Below are 17,500 nucleotides of genomic sequence, written 5' to 3'. Positions count from 1 at the left end.
AGGAGCTAACAGAACAGAGACCGATTAAGGAAGCCTTGGTGAAGCGTTACGATTTCCCACGCTGATCAGAACATTAGCCGGAGTAGCGCATAAATGAGATGCTTTTCCCCAAAGGACTGGAACAGACAGAAAACAAATGATATTGGGATACCTAATATAAAACGAATTTACTAACAGATGAAATGAAATATCCTTTAGGACAGAAAGTTTTTACAAATTTATCACCATGATGTTAGGATTCTGGTCTGCAAGAAGGTTTCTCATTTTGAGCACTTCGGAATTTAAATTATAGAGGCTATAAAATGACTTGTAAGGCCTAACTCAAAAGGAAATTGCCACGAAACCATAATGAAATTTTGGCGAACACATTACAAAGAAAAGAGAAGTGAAGTAAACAAAGAGTAACTCTCTATTGTAGATACCCCACTCATACTGAAGCGCTTTGCAGTATTTAAAGATTCTCCTCTGATTCTAAGAGACTCCCAATGGAGCTGTGACCTAATTAATGTACTTTATGAAATCTAAGCACTTTTATTTAGCCTCAAAAAGTGAAATTCACTGAACGTTCTCATAACAGGGATCAGACCATGGAATACGCATAAATTCAATTTCTGCTGTACTCCCCTCCCTCACCAGGGGTCTCACTTGTGTGCTACCCTTTCAATACACCGCACAGATTTTTGTGATTCAATAATGCTTTGGCCAACATCTGCTATTTATTAAAAATCATGTTCCTTTAAGCTGTTGTCAGCCAAACTGGAATTGGACTGTTTAGTCTGTTTGTTCCCTCACTTGGCCTTTCAAGCTTTGCATCTTCAAAGGATTTATCTGAAGCATTAACATGCTGATTTGTTTCTTGCTAAAACAATGCACTACAGTGATACTGGCAAGAAGATTCTTTCTTCCAACCTGTGGTTTCCATTTATTCCTCTCTCAGTAACCTGCTAACCAGAGATCCACATGTGTATTTAAGATACCATTTAAGTATGTGAATGGAATACCTGTTATATAATTAATGCTACATGGCACTGATTTTTCTCACCATGTAGATGATTCCAGTGGAGCTAAGCTGACTTTATGCTCTTTCTTTGTCACATGATTTCTTATCTGACTAATTGCTAGCAGAAGGTTTTTTCCTTAAAAATAAAAGTTTTTGTGTTAGTCACCCACAGCCAAATTAGAGGCTTTTCCCCCCAATGGCATAAACTTTGAACATAGCAGTTTCTTCTATTCGTGCTTTTTCCTTTAAAAAAGAGTTAGAAGAGCTTGTTTGTGTTGGTTGGGACAACTAGAAAGTTGCTCATGATTAAAAAAATAATAATTATAAGGAAAAGGGACAGAAAGTAGTACCATGTTATAGAATCCTACATATATAAGATTTAGTAGTTTAAATTGTAAAATACATTAGTATTTTTTTCTAACATCTTTATTGGAGTATAATTGCTTTACAATGGTGTGTTAGTTTCTGCTTTATAACAAAGTGAATCAGCTATACATATACATATATTCCCATATCCCCTCCCTTTTGCATCTCCCTCCCACCCTCCCTATCCCACCCCTCTAGGTGGTCACAAAGCACCAGCTGACCTCCCTGTTCTATGTGGCTGCTTCCCACTAGCTATCTATTTTACATTTGGTAGTGTACATGTCAATCCTACTCTCTCACTTCATCCCAGCTTACCCTTCCCCCTCCCTGTGTCCTCAAGTCCATTCACTACATCTGCATATTTATTCCTGTCCTGCCCCTAGGTTCACTGGAACAATTTTTTTTTTTTAGACTCCATATATATGTGTTAGCACATGGTATTTGTTTTTCTCCTGACTTACTTCACTCTGTGTGACAGACTCTAGTTCCATCCACCTCACTACAAATAACTCAATTTCCTTAAAAAACTAAAAATAGAACTACCATATGACCCAGCAAATCCACTACTGAGCATATACCCTGAGAAAACCATAATTCAAAAAGAGTCATGTACCACAATGTTCATTGCAGCACTATTTACAATAGCCAGGACATGGAAGCAACCGAAGTGTCCATCAACAGATGAATAGATAAAGATGTGGCACATATATACAGTGGAATATTACTCAGCCATTAGTATTTTAATTGTAATTATTCAAAATTGTCATTTTTGCAGTAGAATTAAGGAAGAGAAATAAAACTTGGAAAACTAAAAATGTATATTTAAAGCTATACTATCTTCTATTTATAACCTGTACATGCATGTGAAGGGTTTTTAAAAAATAGAAGCTACAAGATACTTGTAAATAATTCTTTGGCATTTTCTTTGCAAATTTCTATTTATTTTAGATGCATGGATTTAAAACTTGCCTTTAGTATTTATTAACAAAAAGAAAGTTAATGAGAAAAAAATAATGGAAATTTTAGAAATCGTTGTTTGCTGAATTTTTCTGAACTCTTCTATTATTTCTGTTAGTAGATATACTTACTGTCTTTCACTGTAAAAAACGAATTGACATATAAATGAAACAATGAGTTTCTTTCTTTACTAAATGTGTTTGGTTTGGTTTCTGCTTCTTCTACTGAATAAATAGGCACTGGTGTATTCTTTATATGCTTTATATACATTTTAAATGTGTATTATAGAATATTTTCAAAGTTTTTTTTAATTTTACAATTTCAAAACCATGCATATAATACATTTTTTTAACTTTCAAGGAAATTCAGTTGAAAAAAGAGGTTTTGATAGCAACTGAATAAAAATATGTGAAGCTCCAAAAATTTATTAGTTCAACATATTCAATTCAATTTACTAAAGATCCGTTGAGGACTTAGTATATGTCTGGACCGTGTTTTGTGCAATTATGAAGAGATGGCTTTCTATTAAGTATAACTGTATATATAATTAAGAATCATATTTTCCACAATTAAAATGTGCATTATTTTTTTCAAAGTTTTATCATTGCTATTTATTTTTACTTTTGTTTCTGAACATTGAATACATGTTCCTTTTGTATGCTTAATTACATGTCTTTCTTGTACAATATTAAATTTTTACTGTACATTAACTACTAGAAAAAGCAAATAAATGAAATTTTTATTTGCTTGATAAAGTAATTGAAAGTGTATTTTTGGTATGAAGCTGGTTTTCTGTCACAGTTGTATCTGCTCAAATTTTAAAATATCTTGTAATAAAATAAAAATATATATGATGGCTCACAAAAAAAAAAAAAAAGGTCTATTAAGACCTATGTCTTAATAGATAAAGAAAAAATTATATTGCACTTCATGGGACATCAAAAGAAAAATAATAAAATTCAACTATGAGCAGGTGGCAAATGCTTGGCATAATGTGTATTATTACAAGCTAACTGGATAGATGCTACATCTGACTTAAATGCAAGCCCTATAAATTGTGGAACACAGGTTGAGTGATTAAAAAACACTTTGAGAAAGGTATTCTTCCTATCTTCTCTTGCATATCACATTTCTTCTTCACAACATTCAAGGTCATTTACTTCATTTCCCCATCCTAACAGATTAGAAAATGATAAAAGTTAAAATGTTCACAAATTTGTTTTTAATGACTGGAAAATACAATTTACAAAGGAAATTATAAGAAAACTATTCAAGGTGCTTTGGGGATTACCCTATTTTTATTGTTTAGTATGGACACCATGAATTTCTCCAACTTTCCCCAGGAGTAGCAAGGAAAGCACTTTTTGGTTGGCTCCCATCATTTATACATGGTATATCTGATGGAACCCTCTATCCCCAAGACTATGTTGAATTCTGAATAAACAATGAGAAAAGCACAGCAAATTTTTTTTTTTTCCCTTTTCCTACTAGGAAGTTGAACTCAGAAATTTGGATTTTTTTTATTTTAAAGTTAGTGTTTAACAGATATTTTAATGTATTTTGTGTTAATATATCTTCCATTAATATCGTAAACAACACTTTTACATTGTCAAAGTGCTTTCACTCTATTATTCATTTCACGCCAAATAATGTTGTTTCTTTAGCTACAGCATTGTTTATAGACTAATACTGGATTAAAAACATATCAACAACTTTTCCTTGTAATCAATTCCTACCAACTACGGTTATCACCAGAGCTAAGGATATAAATCCTCCTCCGTGTTTTAACACCATGGCTTTGTGTAACTGAAATTACTCTGATAAAGTAGCATTCTTTATTGAGCTGTAAAATAGAAATATATCAATAGGATACAAAAATTGAGTAATTTTAAAATGTTTATTTTCATTTGTGTATACGTAAGACAAAAATGATGACTGAACTTGAATAAATAAAAGGGCATTATTAGTATGAGAAACCCCATAAAATGGAAAAATCTTCAATCAGCTTTTTTATTTATTTTATTTTGTTTCTCAGCAATTCGTGTTTGGCTTGATGTTGTTCTAATTATTATTATTTTATTAAGATATTATTGAACTATTTACCTGCAATTTATTTATCCATTTTGTCTTTTGATGTGAGTCACTGTGGAAATTCTTGACTTGACCTTCAAATGCGTCTTTGCTTTGCAAACATTCTTAAAAGGTAATAAGTAGTTCTTTGAGTCTTGAGGATTTTCAAAATACAAATTTTTCCTTTAGTATACTTTTAGCCTGTGCACCTGAAAAAATAACTGACACATGATCCATGATCTATTATTGATAGTGTTGTTAGGTTAGGAAATAACTGGTGTAGTCTTTGCAATTTACCAGATTTTTTTCCTATCCTCTACTTAGCATATGCGTACAGCTTGCTGACCCTCAAAACTTTGTGCAGCATAATAACACTAGTACCACTGAGTGCATTAAAATTATTCACCCAAAGACCACATCATTAATAAATGTGTGTTTTGAGGGACAATCCCCCCTCTACCTGCAGCATACTGAAAGGGTCTCTGACACCACCCCAGCAAATCTAGCAGAACTCTTTCTCACCAAAGACACAAGCATACCAGAATAGAACTTTGGGTTTGAGAAAAGTTTGCAGCTCTCTTCTCTAGCCTGTAAGGGGCCTCGAGCTGAACTGTCATTAACACATTTTATTTCATTAAATTAAACGGTGGAGACTAAAGAATGTACCGAAACAATATGAGCCCAGGGAATCAGATAGCCTGGAATGAAGAAATACCCTTGAAAGTACTTTACTTTTATCTTGTATGTATTTGAATGAAGAAGTTCAAAGAACTTTACATAACGTAAATAAGTGTAATTTATAATATGCAACATATAATATCTTTGTGAGTTAATGTGAGTTAGTAGACAACAAAAAGAGGTAATCCTCATCCTATATTGCCAAGTAGAAAGTGAGACATGGAGATAATTTTTGTCCATGCTGGGAATAGAAGAGAACTTTTCCATAATAATCCAGTAATTTACCTCAATGAAACCATTTATACCCTTAACACACACACATATGCCTACTCATTGTTTTTCTTCTAGCATTTATTATGATCTAAAATATTATTATTAATTTCAGGAATATGTAGGTCACTAGTATTTCTCCAAGTTTCCTCCTGCTCATCCTTGGCTTTTGTTGAGTTCATAACTCCTGCTTGACTAGCACACATTTACCACAGAAAACCCTGTTGTGAACTTTTCTTTTTTCACCCGATAGAATCTTTTGGTACAGTGTCATAGCTGCAAAGTAGAATTTTACTCTCGAATTTCATAGGAAACAGTCCAACTGTACAATGAAAGATTATGCAAATCCGCAAGGAACATCTAATCAATCACCGTGGTGTGAGAGGAATGCAGCTGATCGCTGAATTAGCTTCTGTGGGAATGTATTCATGTGTAACATCCCACTGACTGGATGACATCACAACAGCTCCAGGTCCTTGAAAGTCTTGAGGATGATTAGCCGAAGGAATTGGCTGTTTCTGCCAATCATAATCCGGCAGAGCTGCCTTTATAGTTCTGGAGATGTGAGAGAAAGAGGGGGGAGGGAAAGACCAACTCCAGCTAAACGAGAAGCACAGCAGCAGTAGCAAGAGCAGAGCCGGAGCAGCTGGTATTCTGGTGATTAAATAGTTCTCGTAGCCTTTCTGCTGTACTCGGTCCGCTCCCTGGTGTAATTCTCATGTCCAAGAAGGAAGCTGCATTTTAACGGTGTGCTGAACAGAGGTTTGAATCATTCCAGCTGGCTGCTTGTTTTGAAAAGGACAATGTGCGTATAAATAAAAAGAGACTCTGCTGGAAGAGTCCAGATACTAGGACTGGCGCTAAAGAGTGCTCTCGGAATATTAAGGCAGATTGTATGAACTGAAAGCTCCTTCAAATTAACCTGGAGCCAGATGAATCTGCATACTGGATATCTCATTTTCTAACTCGGATAAATACAAGTTAGAAAAAGAAAAAAAAAAAATTGAAATGCTTCTCTAGGTAAGTTATTGCTTAATTTGCTGAAACTGAGGTGTGTGCATTAAATGAATATATGTTGCTTAGCTATGTAAACAAGTTGAACACAATAAAGTTTTATTTGTGAAAGATTTATGTAGAAGCAAATTATAGTTTTAAACCAAATGCAGTCTCCCTTTTCAGCTTATGTGTGCTTACCTGTCATTATGCTTTGTGGAAGTTATATTTGCACTCTAAATGGAAAATACAGTCCTGCCTAAAAAAAGATACAACTTGAAATATTGTAAACTGTTGCCAGAACATTTGCATAATAAAGACCTCACTTGATAACAATTTTAGCCTTTTCATATTAAAATGCCAGTATTCCAAACTCAAGCCAAACAGTGGGGTTATAAATGTTTCCCTGAGAAGTGTTGCTGATAACGTGGCATTCAGATTACTCAAAATAGGAACTCCTCTCTTTGGGACCTGAGATTTATAGCCACGTTCTGTCCTAATGGTCTGCTTTAGAAAAGCAGCTGTCACAGACATTTTAAATTGCTTTTAAAGAAATAGATGCTTTCCTACTAGGACCTATTAGGAAAGAAAAACAAATTCTTAAAACAATATATGCCATATGCCATAAGCACAGATTCCCAGGAGGATAAAAACAGCTTTATATTACACCTGTAAATACCTCCAAATTCCTAATGCACAGAATAAGTTGAAATATAAGAAATGTTATTTAGGGAAGAGATAGATATGGGAATATATGTATATGTATAACTGATTCACTTTGTTATAAAGCAGAAACTAACACACCATTGTAAAGCAATTATACTCTAATAAAGATGTTAAAAAAAAAAGAAATGTTATTTAAATATGGTTTTCATTCATCTCTTCCAACATCTCTGATTAGAGAAAGTTAAATAAAAAGGGAACCTTAAACCTGTATTTTCCTTGTAATTTGTCCTCATTAATAAGATACTGTATTTTTCAGAGTTACTATCAAGAGTATTTTCAAGTGATAATATATTTTGTTTGTTATGATAGGTTATACTGTGAGTTCTAATATAGCTCTGAGAAAGTTTCAATAGTTTATACTTTATTATGTCTTTTCAAACTCACTATTTCTTGATTTCATGGTGTTGTCTATCAGAATATTTTTCATCAACTCAAGATCATAAATGTTGTAAAGTAAATTACATGCGAAGATATTGATGTATTGTCTTAATTATCAATATTTTAGTTATTCACTTTCTTACCAACTTCATGATTCAAATCCTGTGAGTTTCTTTACACAAATGGAGATAGATGAAGATAAAAGTTGTTGTAATTGGTTGAATATCTCCCAAACTAGGAGGCAGATTTTCCCCACAAAGATTTTAAAAGTCTTTTTTATATCAAAATATTAATTTTAATTTATTCTATTAAAATATTTCAGCTAGCTATATCCAGATGCCAAGTAGGTGCTATGTTGGTCATGGCTTTTTCGTGAAGCAAATGTATGTAGAGAATGTAAAGTCCACTGACTAAAAAGTCTAAGTCTTCAACTGGAATTCATAAAAAATGAGTGATTAATAAGCAAAATGTATTCACCACATACATTTATCTCCATACAAAAATGAGAATTTAACATAATTTAACACCTGCTGTGATTGTTAATATTGTTATAATAAGAATCCTGTGAATATATATCTTATGATGATCAATATGACACAGCACCTACATTTGATAGAAGTCTCATGATAAGCTGATGGAGATTTTTGGAAATTGAACATTAAGCAGAATCATCGTTTTTTTACTCCATCTTAATGGCAGTTGGTCAGCACTAAGACTGATGCTTAGAAAATCCTTTGAAAAAATTATAATATGTGTGACTTATTAACTATAACATGAAATTCACCCTGAGAGGGAAAATATAAACGCAATTTAGAAACTCAGGCATCATAAATAAAAAGGTAAAACTTCACAAGGATTCTAATATTTGTTTTCCTTTCTATAAACTTGCAAATGTATGTAAATTGCATTTTTTTTTCTCCAGCTGAAGTTATTATCTAAGAGACATGTCTATTTAAATGATTTTCCTTAAATACCAAAAGAAAGTAAATGGAGACTATTTTATATATAAATATATAAAATCATAATTTGGAATTAAATAAACAGTTTCTTAATTCAAATCTAAGTGCTAACCTTACTTCTTAAAGATGTTAAATAAATGCTCAGTAAATATTTGTACCCTATAGGTCTGATGTTTATATGATCCTCAGCACGTTCTGTTTGAGTGGGAAAGGTGCCATTGAGAATAAAATCCAAAAATCAAACTTTCTGTGCTTCATGTAGTAGCAACTACTCAGGGAGAAGAACAGAGAAACGTTTAACATGCTTTGTTCAAACTAGAAGTTTCTAGCTGGTGCTGCTGTCTCCCCAGATTTGGAAAGCTGCTGGAAAAAGTTATAAAATAAAGCTAGAATATCAGCCCTGGCTGGAAGCCACGGCAGAGAAGCTGTGCACCCAGAAGGCTAATTCTTTCTGGGCTGAAATTCATTGATAATGCATTATGCTTAAAGTCTAACCTGAAGTGTTACTTTTTTCTGTAGTACAAACTGTGGGATATTTAAAGAACAAATATATTTTCTGAGGAGAGTAAAATTTTAAAATAACAAAGTTGTCTTCTTTATTAAAGGTTGCTCTAATGAAAAATGCGAATAGCCTAGCTGAAACTCCTATAAAATACAGTTGATGTTCAGGAGCGGAAAGAGAAATAAAGATGAGATGCACTGCCTAACCATTATCTTGGAGATGGCAGAGTGGTCAGAAATACCACATATAAATACATGCCCAAAAGAAGTGTGAAGGTTTTCTGAAAGTAACTGGCCTAGTAAAATTTACTGTAGAAGCAGACTTACGAAAACTGTGGTGGTGTATATCTTGTGAAGCTAGACAACAAAAGAGAAGGTAACTCTCATCCATATTTATTCCAAATCACTAGGAAAAAGGGAAACCCTGTTGTCTGTTGATTTATTTTAAGTTTATGAAGTGAGAGAAATGGGTCAGGTGGTAGACATAACTCTGCTGCCTTCAGCCATCAGGGAATAACATTTAGTCAACCTTTTCTTTAACACTTCAGGAAACTTTCAGCTATGCTGTTAGAGTGTCAAATGCCCTCTTTTTTTAGTTATTTTCAGCAAGCTTCAGAAGTTAGAGATGTCAACTGCAATGTAGAACTTTTATAAACACAGTCTTATTTCCAAGTGTTCTTTATCTCAGTTTTCTTAGGAATGCTATCACATTCTAGAGTTGACAAATCTAAAATTTCTTGTAGAATAATATTGAATTGATAACAGATTTTCCCCAAATCCAAAATAGTCTTAATGAAATCCAAACATATCAATGGCTTTCAGCATTTCAAGACAAATACATTTTTTTTAAATGTGAAGAGTAACTTATTTTCCATTCCTACTGATGAAAATGTTTGTGGATATAAATTGATATATTTATTTCTTTTGTCTTCTTATAGTTTGTCTATATTCATAAAGATCCATATAATTCAGGCCATGACATAGATTATAACAAAATAGCCTGTATATGACAAACTAAATATTGGCTTTCAAGTGACTCATTGAGGAAATTCTCATATATAGACTACCTTAAAAATATTTCTTCAAGAGATATACTTGATACTTTATGAATTCTAAATAATCATGATTAATTAATTGGAATTAAGGAAACATGAAAAAATTGAAGGGTTAAAAAAGACTGAATGCTTGAGAACTTAATTTGGTGATGTACTCAGGGTATCTGAGAAAACAAAGCTGATGACTCTAGTTCTAGAATAGAAACTTCTGTGCCAAACTCAATTTTTACACTTCTTAGAAATTAGTTTTTTAAATACTTGAAGGGTTTGATAAGAAGGAACTTTTACCAAGCTAACACACACGTGCACACACATAACACAAAGAATTCTTTTTCCCCAGATTAAAAGATTTCCCCCATTTTGGACCTTCCACCATCAGATGAACTTGAGTTTGCTTTATTTCAAATATTTAACCTCCTCATTAAAAGTCTTTAATGGAATCTATCTTCCACCATAACCTTATGGAAGTTGAAAGCTGGGCAGTTTCAGTATGTTCAAGCAAAAGGTAAATGTGGAAATGCTTCCTTAATCTCTTTACACTCACTTTTTTCTTCCTTTCTTTCTTTTCCTTCTTTTCCTTCTTTCTTTTTTTCTTCCTCTCTCTTCCCTTCCCTTTTCCTCCTTTCTTCTTTCTCCCCATTCTTTCCTCCCTCCCACCTTTCTTCCTTTTCTCTCTTTCCTTACCTCTTTCCCTTCCTTCCTTACTCCCTTCCTCTTTCCATCTCTTCTTTCCATCTTTCCTTTCTTCCCTTCCTCAATCCTTCCTTTCTTTTCTCTCTTTATATTTGCCACCTCAGCTTAAATGCTCTCCTGCAAAGTTGGGGAGCACACCACTCATATTTAGTATGGCAACTATTGTTTATCTAATGGCCACGTCTGAACATGGAAGTGGGTAGAAAAAATGCACGGAAAACGGGGTTAAAGAACACTAAACCATAAAGGAAAGGTAAGGTAGGACGGAAATTCATGTCAGAGAAGTAGAGATGTCAACTTTAAAATACTGACTGTCCTCCTACCTATGAATTTCTATTTAATTGACTAAATTCTTTAAGAAGAACCCTTTGCTCCCTTTCCATATACTTCCCTTTCATTGCCAGTGAAATTTTTTTCATGCAGCAAATGCAGCTTGGTGGCAAAAATAAAATAATAATAAATGGAAATAATCCTTATACTGGTGTTTTAAACCCCCATAAATCATTTTTATATTTAATAGTTTAAACATAGTAACATTCATGTGCAGCCTAAATAAAGGCCGACTGCCATACGAATGGAAAGAAAAGAGAGTCAAGCCAAAGCACATTAAGATGCTTTGGCTTGACTCCATTCCTGAATCACAAATTCAATTGTAGACTGCTGAGCCACAGAATTTGTTATATTTTATCAGACATCTCAAAAGAGTTCTTCTTGATGTACTGAATCGTCTTTCACACCTAAATAACCAAAAATAATTTAAACCTCAGAAATAAATATAGCGACACTAAAGATTAATACAAGAAAGGAAAGAGATGCAGAGATACATATGCTCCTGTGAATGCATATAAAAGTCCTAATTCTATTCATTACTCTAAAGTGCAAATGGATAATTAGAATCAGAATTAAATTTCATTTGTTTCCCAGCCAATCTTTCACTAATAATTATGTCAATCCACTTGAGATTTCACGTACTGTACTATGTAAAATCAAACACAGTCAATCATTTAAAAATTACACTTATTAATTCAAGTATGATGGCTCCTGATATCTGTTTGTAAAGCCACTTTCCTTGGAATAGGGCGCTTTTTGAATAACCACAAAAAAATGATCAAAATTGGTCAAACGAAGTTGAATTCAATTTAGTACTTAGGTTATTCTACTTCTCCATCTACACATATATTCACATTAAACAGAAAAAATACCTTTTCATTTTCGTTCAATAATGTTCATAGTGATAATAAATATTATCTCTTATTCTTAATGTGTGCCAGACACCATTCAAGATACTAGGGTGAACAAAACAGCTCTCAGGAGGCTTGTATTCTGGTGGGAGAAAACAGGCAGTAGACAAATGAAGACTATGATAGGGCTATTAAGTACTGTACTATGAAGATGAATAAATCAAGGTGGTAGGTTAAAGGGTATAAGTGAAAGCCATTGAGCCAGTTAGGAAATACCTTTCTGATGAACTGACAACACTCAGAAAATCTACTGAAAAGTTATATGCCAAACTGAGAACATTACTTCATCTTGTAGAAAAATGTGATGAGGAGTAGCATCTTGTTGTAACATGCAAGCTGACAGGCTGAATTTTGACCCTACCTATTGATCATTTTCCTTGTTTCTGTGAAATTGTCTGCTAGCGTTTAGGATATGGCACACTGTTTAGTGTTACTTTCTCTGGAAAATAGACCAATCAGTTTTAGAAAATATAATTCTCAACTTTACTTCTCCTCTTTACAGTTCCAAAGAATTGAAAAAGTAGTGTGTGAGTAAATTATCTCAAATTATTGTATTTTTTCCTATAGCCTGTAAGTTAATGCTATTATTGAAATGTAAGCAGCAGAAGAACTGGTCCCCTATCTCATTCTCACAAATTGGTGGGTGTAAGAACCAATATTCCAAATCATCACTCAGTTGACCGGAACAATGGACTTAATGAAATTACAGAGGGATAAGTGTAATTATTGAATTTTTTAAAACATTTCACCAATTACAAAAGTACTTCAAACTCAACAAGAACCAAAAATATAATAAGGCTAATACAATGCTAATAAAAACGTAAAATGAAGTAACAGAATCACAGCATCAACAGCAAGGAAACAGTGATCCTAGTTAGCACAGGTCTGACATCATTTGGCCTATTCACCAATCTCAGGTTCCTGATGCCTCATATCAGGAACAGTCTTCTGTGACCTTCCTTTTCCCCCAGGGTGGACCATTGTCCCTGCTTTACTCTCACAGTTGTATCACAATACCTATACCTTATGGTGTAACTACTGTGTGTTTATCAGTGCCCCTAAGGTAGTCAAAAAATTTAATGGCAAGAATACTAGAGAGTGCTTGACCTAAAGTCAGGTAACAAGGGTTTGATAAATGTAAAATGGAAGGTTACATCTGGGAAGCATGTCATTTGAACAACAGTTGAAGAAACAATGATATTTAAGAAGAAAAAGACTACAGAGAAACAGTATAGTTACCTTTATATGTTGCAAGATTTTTTCCTTAATGAAAAGCGAATTTGCTTTATATTGTGTGATACCAGCAGACTGACATATGAAAGACATTGGGAGGTTGTTTCTGTGCAATATCAGGAGACACTGTACATTCTGAAAATCAGTGAGATTCCAGTCAAGCAAAGCAATCAACACAAGTTGTAGTGCAGCTTATCCAGAAGACTCCCATGGAAGGAATGTCTGCTGTGAGTAGGAGATAAATGGTGGCTACAGAGGTGTCTCCTGTTTTTCATTGTGTAACTATAAGGAGTGTGGATAAAGGCTTTAGCGTGAATGTTCTGCCCACCTAAAACCCAGCTCTAGCATTTGGTTAGAAGACTAGTCAACAACATTCAAGTAAATAATGATTGTGTACAATTACATAGCAGGAATATATGTATTGATTATGTGCCCTACAGCATAAGAGCAAATTTTTATTAAAAGGCTATTTTTATAAAGTATATAATCTCTTAAAGAAAATGAAATGATAAATTTCTTAAACAAAGAATTGATTTTTTAAAATTGAAACGTATTCGTTTTACTCCTCTTTTGAGCCAGTCCAAGAAATAAAATATCTAAAGATTAGATGAATGAGTAAGAAAGATACTTCTGACTTCTATGAACTTCTACATGATAAGGAATATAGAGATTGTTTGGCTTAACTGTGAAGTGTAAGCCTTGCTAGAGAAGAATTGCAGTCCTGTAAACAAACATGAATTGATGTGAAGATGAGATGGCATCATGGCATAGCAAGAGGCAGGAGGTAATGTTAAATTCCTCCAAAGCTGGAATTAGAATCTTGTAATATAACCTCGAGAAAGCTAATTAACCCTCTGTGCCTCAGATTCATGATCTGCAAATGGCAGTAATAATTACTTCATAGAATTGCTGGGAAAGCTAAATGTGATAATATACATAAACTTCCTAGTACGATGTTGGAAATATGAGAGGTGTTAAATTAATAGAATTTCGTATTAGTTACATGCATCAGTACTCTGACTTTGACCTACAGTGTAACATTTTGTACTAATTTAAAGAAACTCCTGAGTGATGAGTACTGATTGTTTCCAATCCTCTTCGCTTGGAGGTAATGATCTAAATCGCATTTTGCACTGTCTCTACTGTATTTTTATCACATATTTGAATATTAATAATATTAAATCTAACTTAAAGGATCGAACTTCACTAACCAACATTTTAATCTAACTCATCATAGTTTTGAAAGTTAACTCATATTCAAACATCTTAAGGAAAACAGACCATAAACCGGAAGAAAAAACTGTCAGAAAAAGGTTCCAAATAGTTTATCTTAATTTCCTGGCATGCTGGAGTAAGGAAAAACATGCGATTGGAAGAAGACAAGAAGGCAAAGTTTCAGAAACTGAAACTGGATAGAACTAAAACAAACACAAATGTTACTTCGTTTGCAGTTTTCTCAAGTAAAACACTAAAAGATATTTCACGTGGTGTCTATATTGACATATTTTCTAGAATTATTACAAAAGATACTTATGAATCGTTTAAAAGGATGCTAGGCACTGAACCAAAATAATTCGTTTAGGAAGCCGATTTGGTAAAAAATACTGGGAGATTATGAAATGTAAAATATTTTATTTATCTTCAAGGTATATTTGGGTAAAAAAAGAAAAGGGAAAATGAAATTTGTTTTACATGTGGTAACCATGTAAACATGTGAAAATAATGCCGCTACATAATTTTCCCCAGTTGTTTCCTTGATATTTATTGAGTAGTTTTTTAACCGACTGCAGAGCAGGTTTGGAGGTGGGCAGAATGTTCATTATCCACACCCCCTGTAGTCCCGCAATGAGAAACACGAGAGAGCTTGGTAACTGCTGTCTCGCTTCTACTCATGGCAGGAATTCTTTCCACAGAAGCTTTTGGACAATAGATTGAACTACTCTAAATTACTAATGTTGACCCAGACTGAGAATAAAAAGATACAAATTATATTTTAAATTTTGCCACAAATGTGTTGGTATCTTAAGTTGACCTTATGGTTTTCACATTTAAAACAAGACCACTTTCACTCCTCCTATTCTTTTCTCCCAAAGATATTTTGAAGATCAACAAAATATTTTACATTTCATAATCTCCCAGTATTTTTTTTTATACCAAATAGGCTTCCTAAGTGAATTATTTTGGTAGTGTGCCTAACATCCTTTTCAAGCGTTCATAAGTAACGTTTGTAATAATTCTAGATTCCACTCATCAAGTATTAAAATAGGAGCATCTCAAGAAATGTTGCCTCTGACAAGTAGCAGAATGCTTGAAATCATTCCAAGTCTCCTCTCATGAGTTTTTATCATGCTTTTTCCAAACTTTGAGAACTGTGTATCCTGGATCAGTTTTGAGTGGGAGGATGAAATTCTATATGGGATATATTTATATGGGACCAGTCGTGTTATTTCTGTTGATGGCCAAGCTGGTGTTTTATTCTGCAGTATCTAAAAGTTAAAATTACATAAGCTATAAAGCAATTAGATAAAAAATAAAATAAAATAGGCACAGATCACCTGTGAAACTGAATGGAGCATGTCTTTCTTTGGTAAAGGATTATCCAATTGTTTTGTGCTCTGTAAAATTAAGAATGCTCTGAGGTAAGAGAAATAAGTACAAGGTGGAAATAGTAATGATAAGGTACATAAAATCCACAATTAGGGAAGAAATCATCAACAAAACTCAATATTTTCATTTCAATAAAGTTCTTTATAAGTCTTGCTCATGGCAATGAAATTCTACTTCTTGATATTTAGGGTATGGATGCAGAACAGCAGTAATGGAGAAGGAGATATAGAACCAATCAGAAAACGTGGGTTCATGTGAGCTATGTGACATTGGGCAGGTCTCTTCAAGTTTCTGTGCGTTAAGTTCTCCATTCATTCATTCCTGCGTTCTTTGAATAATAATTTTGAATATTGGAATTTATAGTTGTTTGTACACAGGATAAAAGTGTCCATTTGAAAAGAGTTTATTTTCCATTACAAGCAGCTTGAAGTCAATAGTCTATCATGTTACACGATAGTATCCTGATAGTGAGATAATATAATGAAAAACAAAACCTACTAGAACTTCCTATAAACTAGAACAAAACAAAACAATCTAAATTTTCTCCAGGCATTTATGTATTGAGTCTCTAGGTAAGAAAGCCAGTGGTAGAGAAGTGATTGTTGAAATGAATTTTAAGAGATAGTAATCTTTTGTTACTTCTGCTGTAGGCAAATTCTATTAATAATGATAAAGAAATACCTTAATTCAAAAGGAGAATAATTAAAATATTAAAAGTATAGCTTCTGAGAGACTCTGGATTTTAATGTAACTTGTGAACATAAGTGTAACACTATTAGTAACACATTAAAGTCACAAATAACAAGCCAATTAATACAAAAGTTTAAACAACTTATAGTTTAATGAATTCCTTAGTGATTTCTTGAAATTAAACTTCGATGTTAAATACTAGGCAAAATTCGTTTTCTCTCTCCTCTATTCATTCACAGGTCAAGAAGTACACTTCTATGTTATAACTTCATTCGTTCATCTCTATATCTTATAGTTCCCTTGCCAGTAAGAATATGAAATCTAAGTGAGCATTTTATGTTTCATGGATAACTGCTTCCATGATTGTCTGCTGAGACAATTAACAAGGATGCAGATCAATGCTAAATATAATAATAGTATTTAAAGAATGATTACTGAGCTAACCCAAAGCAATTATCAGTAGATGACAGTCATTTTATTGCTGCTGGCTATAAGTTGATTTAACTAAAATGTACGGAGAAAAGCACAGAAAATTAATACTATATTGGAATTCTAAAGGCAAAATTGGTCCTATCGTTACCCTGCCTGGTCCTGAATCTTGGTTTTCTTCTCTGTTTCAAATCTCTTTCCTCTCCCCTCAAAATCCAAATCATCTCATTCTTCAATGATTAGAACAATTGACTTCCCTCTCTAAATCCTCTCCTAATAACTTCATGTTCATAGGACTCTCTCCTTTTGCTTACATCTCATAGCATACCCTTAGAGTTCTCACTTGGCAACAAATTTTGTATTTCTATTCATTCTTTCACTTTCTTTTTCTTTTAACTTGCAGCTATTCTCAACTTGTTCACCACCTACTTCCTTCTCCACTTAGTTTAATCTTCTCCGTGACTTCACTACACCACCAGACATTTTGCTAAGGTCACCAAAGTCAAGGTCAATTTTCAGTTGTATTTCTTGACTCATATATAGTATTCAGTTCTTTTTTTTTTTTTTAGAGCCCTTTTATTTTTTTATTATTTTTCACACACACACACTGTATTTTATTTTTACAAGAGATAAATAAACTAACACCAAGCATTG

The 17,500-nt window shown here is 33.2% G+C and overlaps 1 protein-coding gene across 10 annotated transcripts in view; it reads left to right on the top strand.

Moving 5' to 3' along the window:
* LOC309661250 (bifunctional heparan sulfate N-deacetylase/N-sulfotransferase 4) overlaps nt 1–17,500 on the top strand; it is an 823,039-nt gene that overhangs the window by 547,042 nt on the left and 258,497 nt on the right. Inside the window, exon 1 of one of the 10 annotated variants that reach the window (XM_082462804.1) lies at nt 3,217–6,361. The exons of the other annotated variants lie outside the window; for them this stretch is intronic. The gene's annotated coding sequence lies outside the window, so the exon portion shown is untranslated. Of the gene's footprint in view, nt 1–3,216; nt 6,362–17,500 lie in introns of those variants that run through there. 10 annotated transcript variants of the gene reach the window in all.

This window comes from Balaenoptera physalus, assembly GCF_965194825.1.
Source record: "Balaenoptera physalus genome assembly, chromosome: 5".
NCBI classification, from domain to species: domain Eukaryota; kingdom Metazoa; phylum Chordata; class Mammalia; order Artiodactyla; family Balaenopteridae; genus Balaenoptera; species Balaenoptera physalus.
The sequence above is the reverse complement of the archived record's forward strand: the minus strand, read 5'-3'. Positions and strand labels throughout refer to the sequence as shown.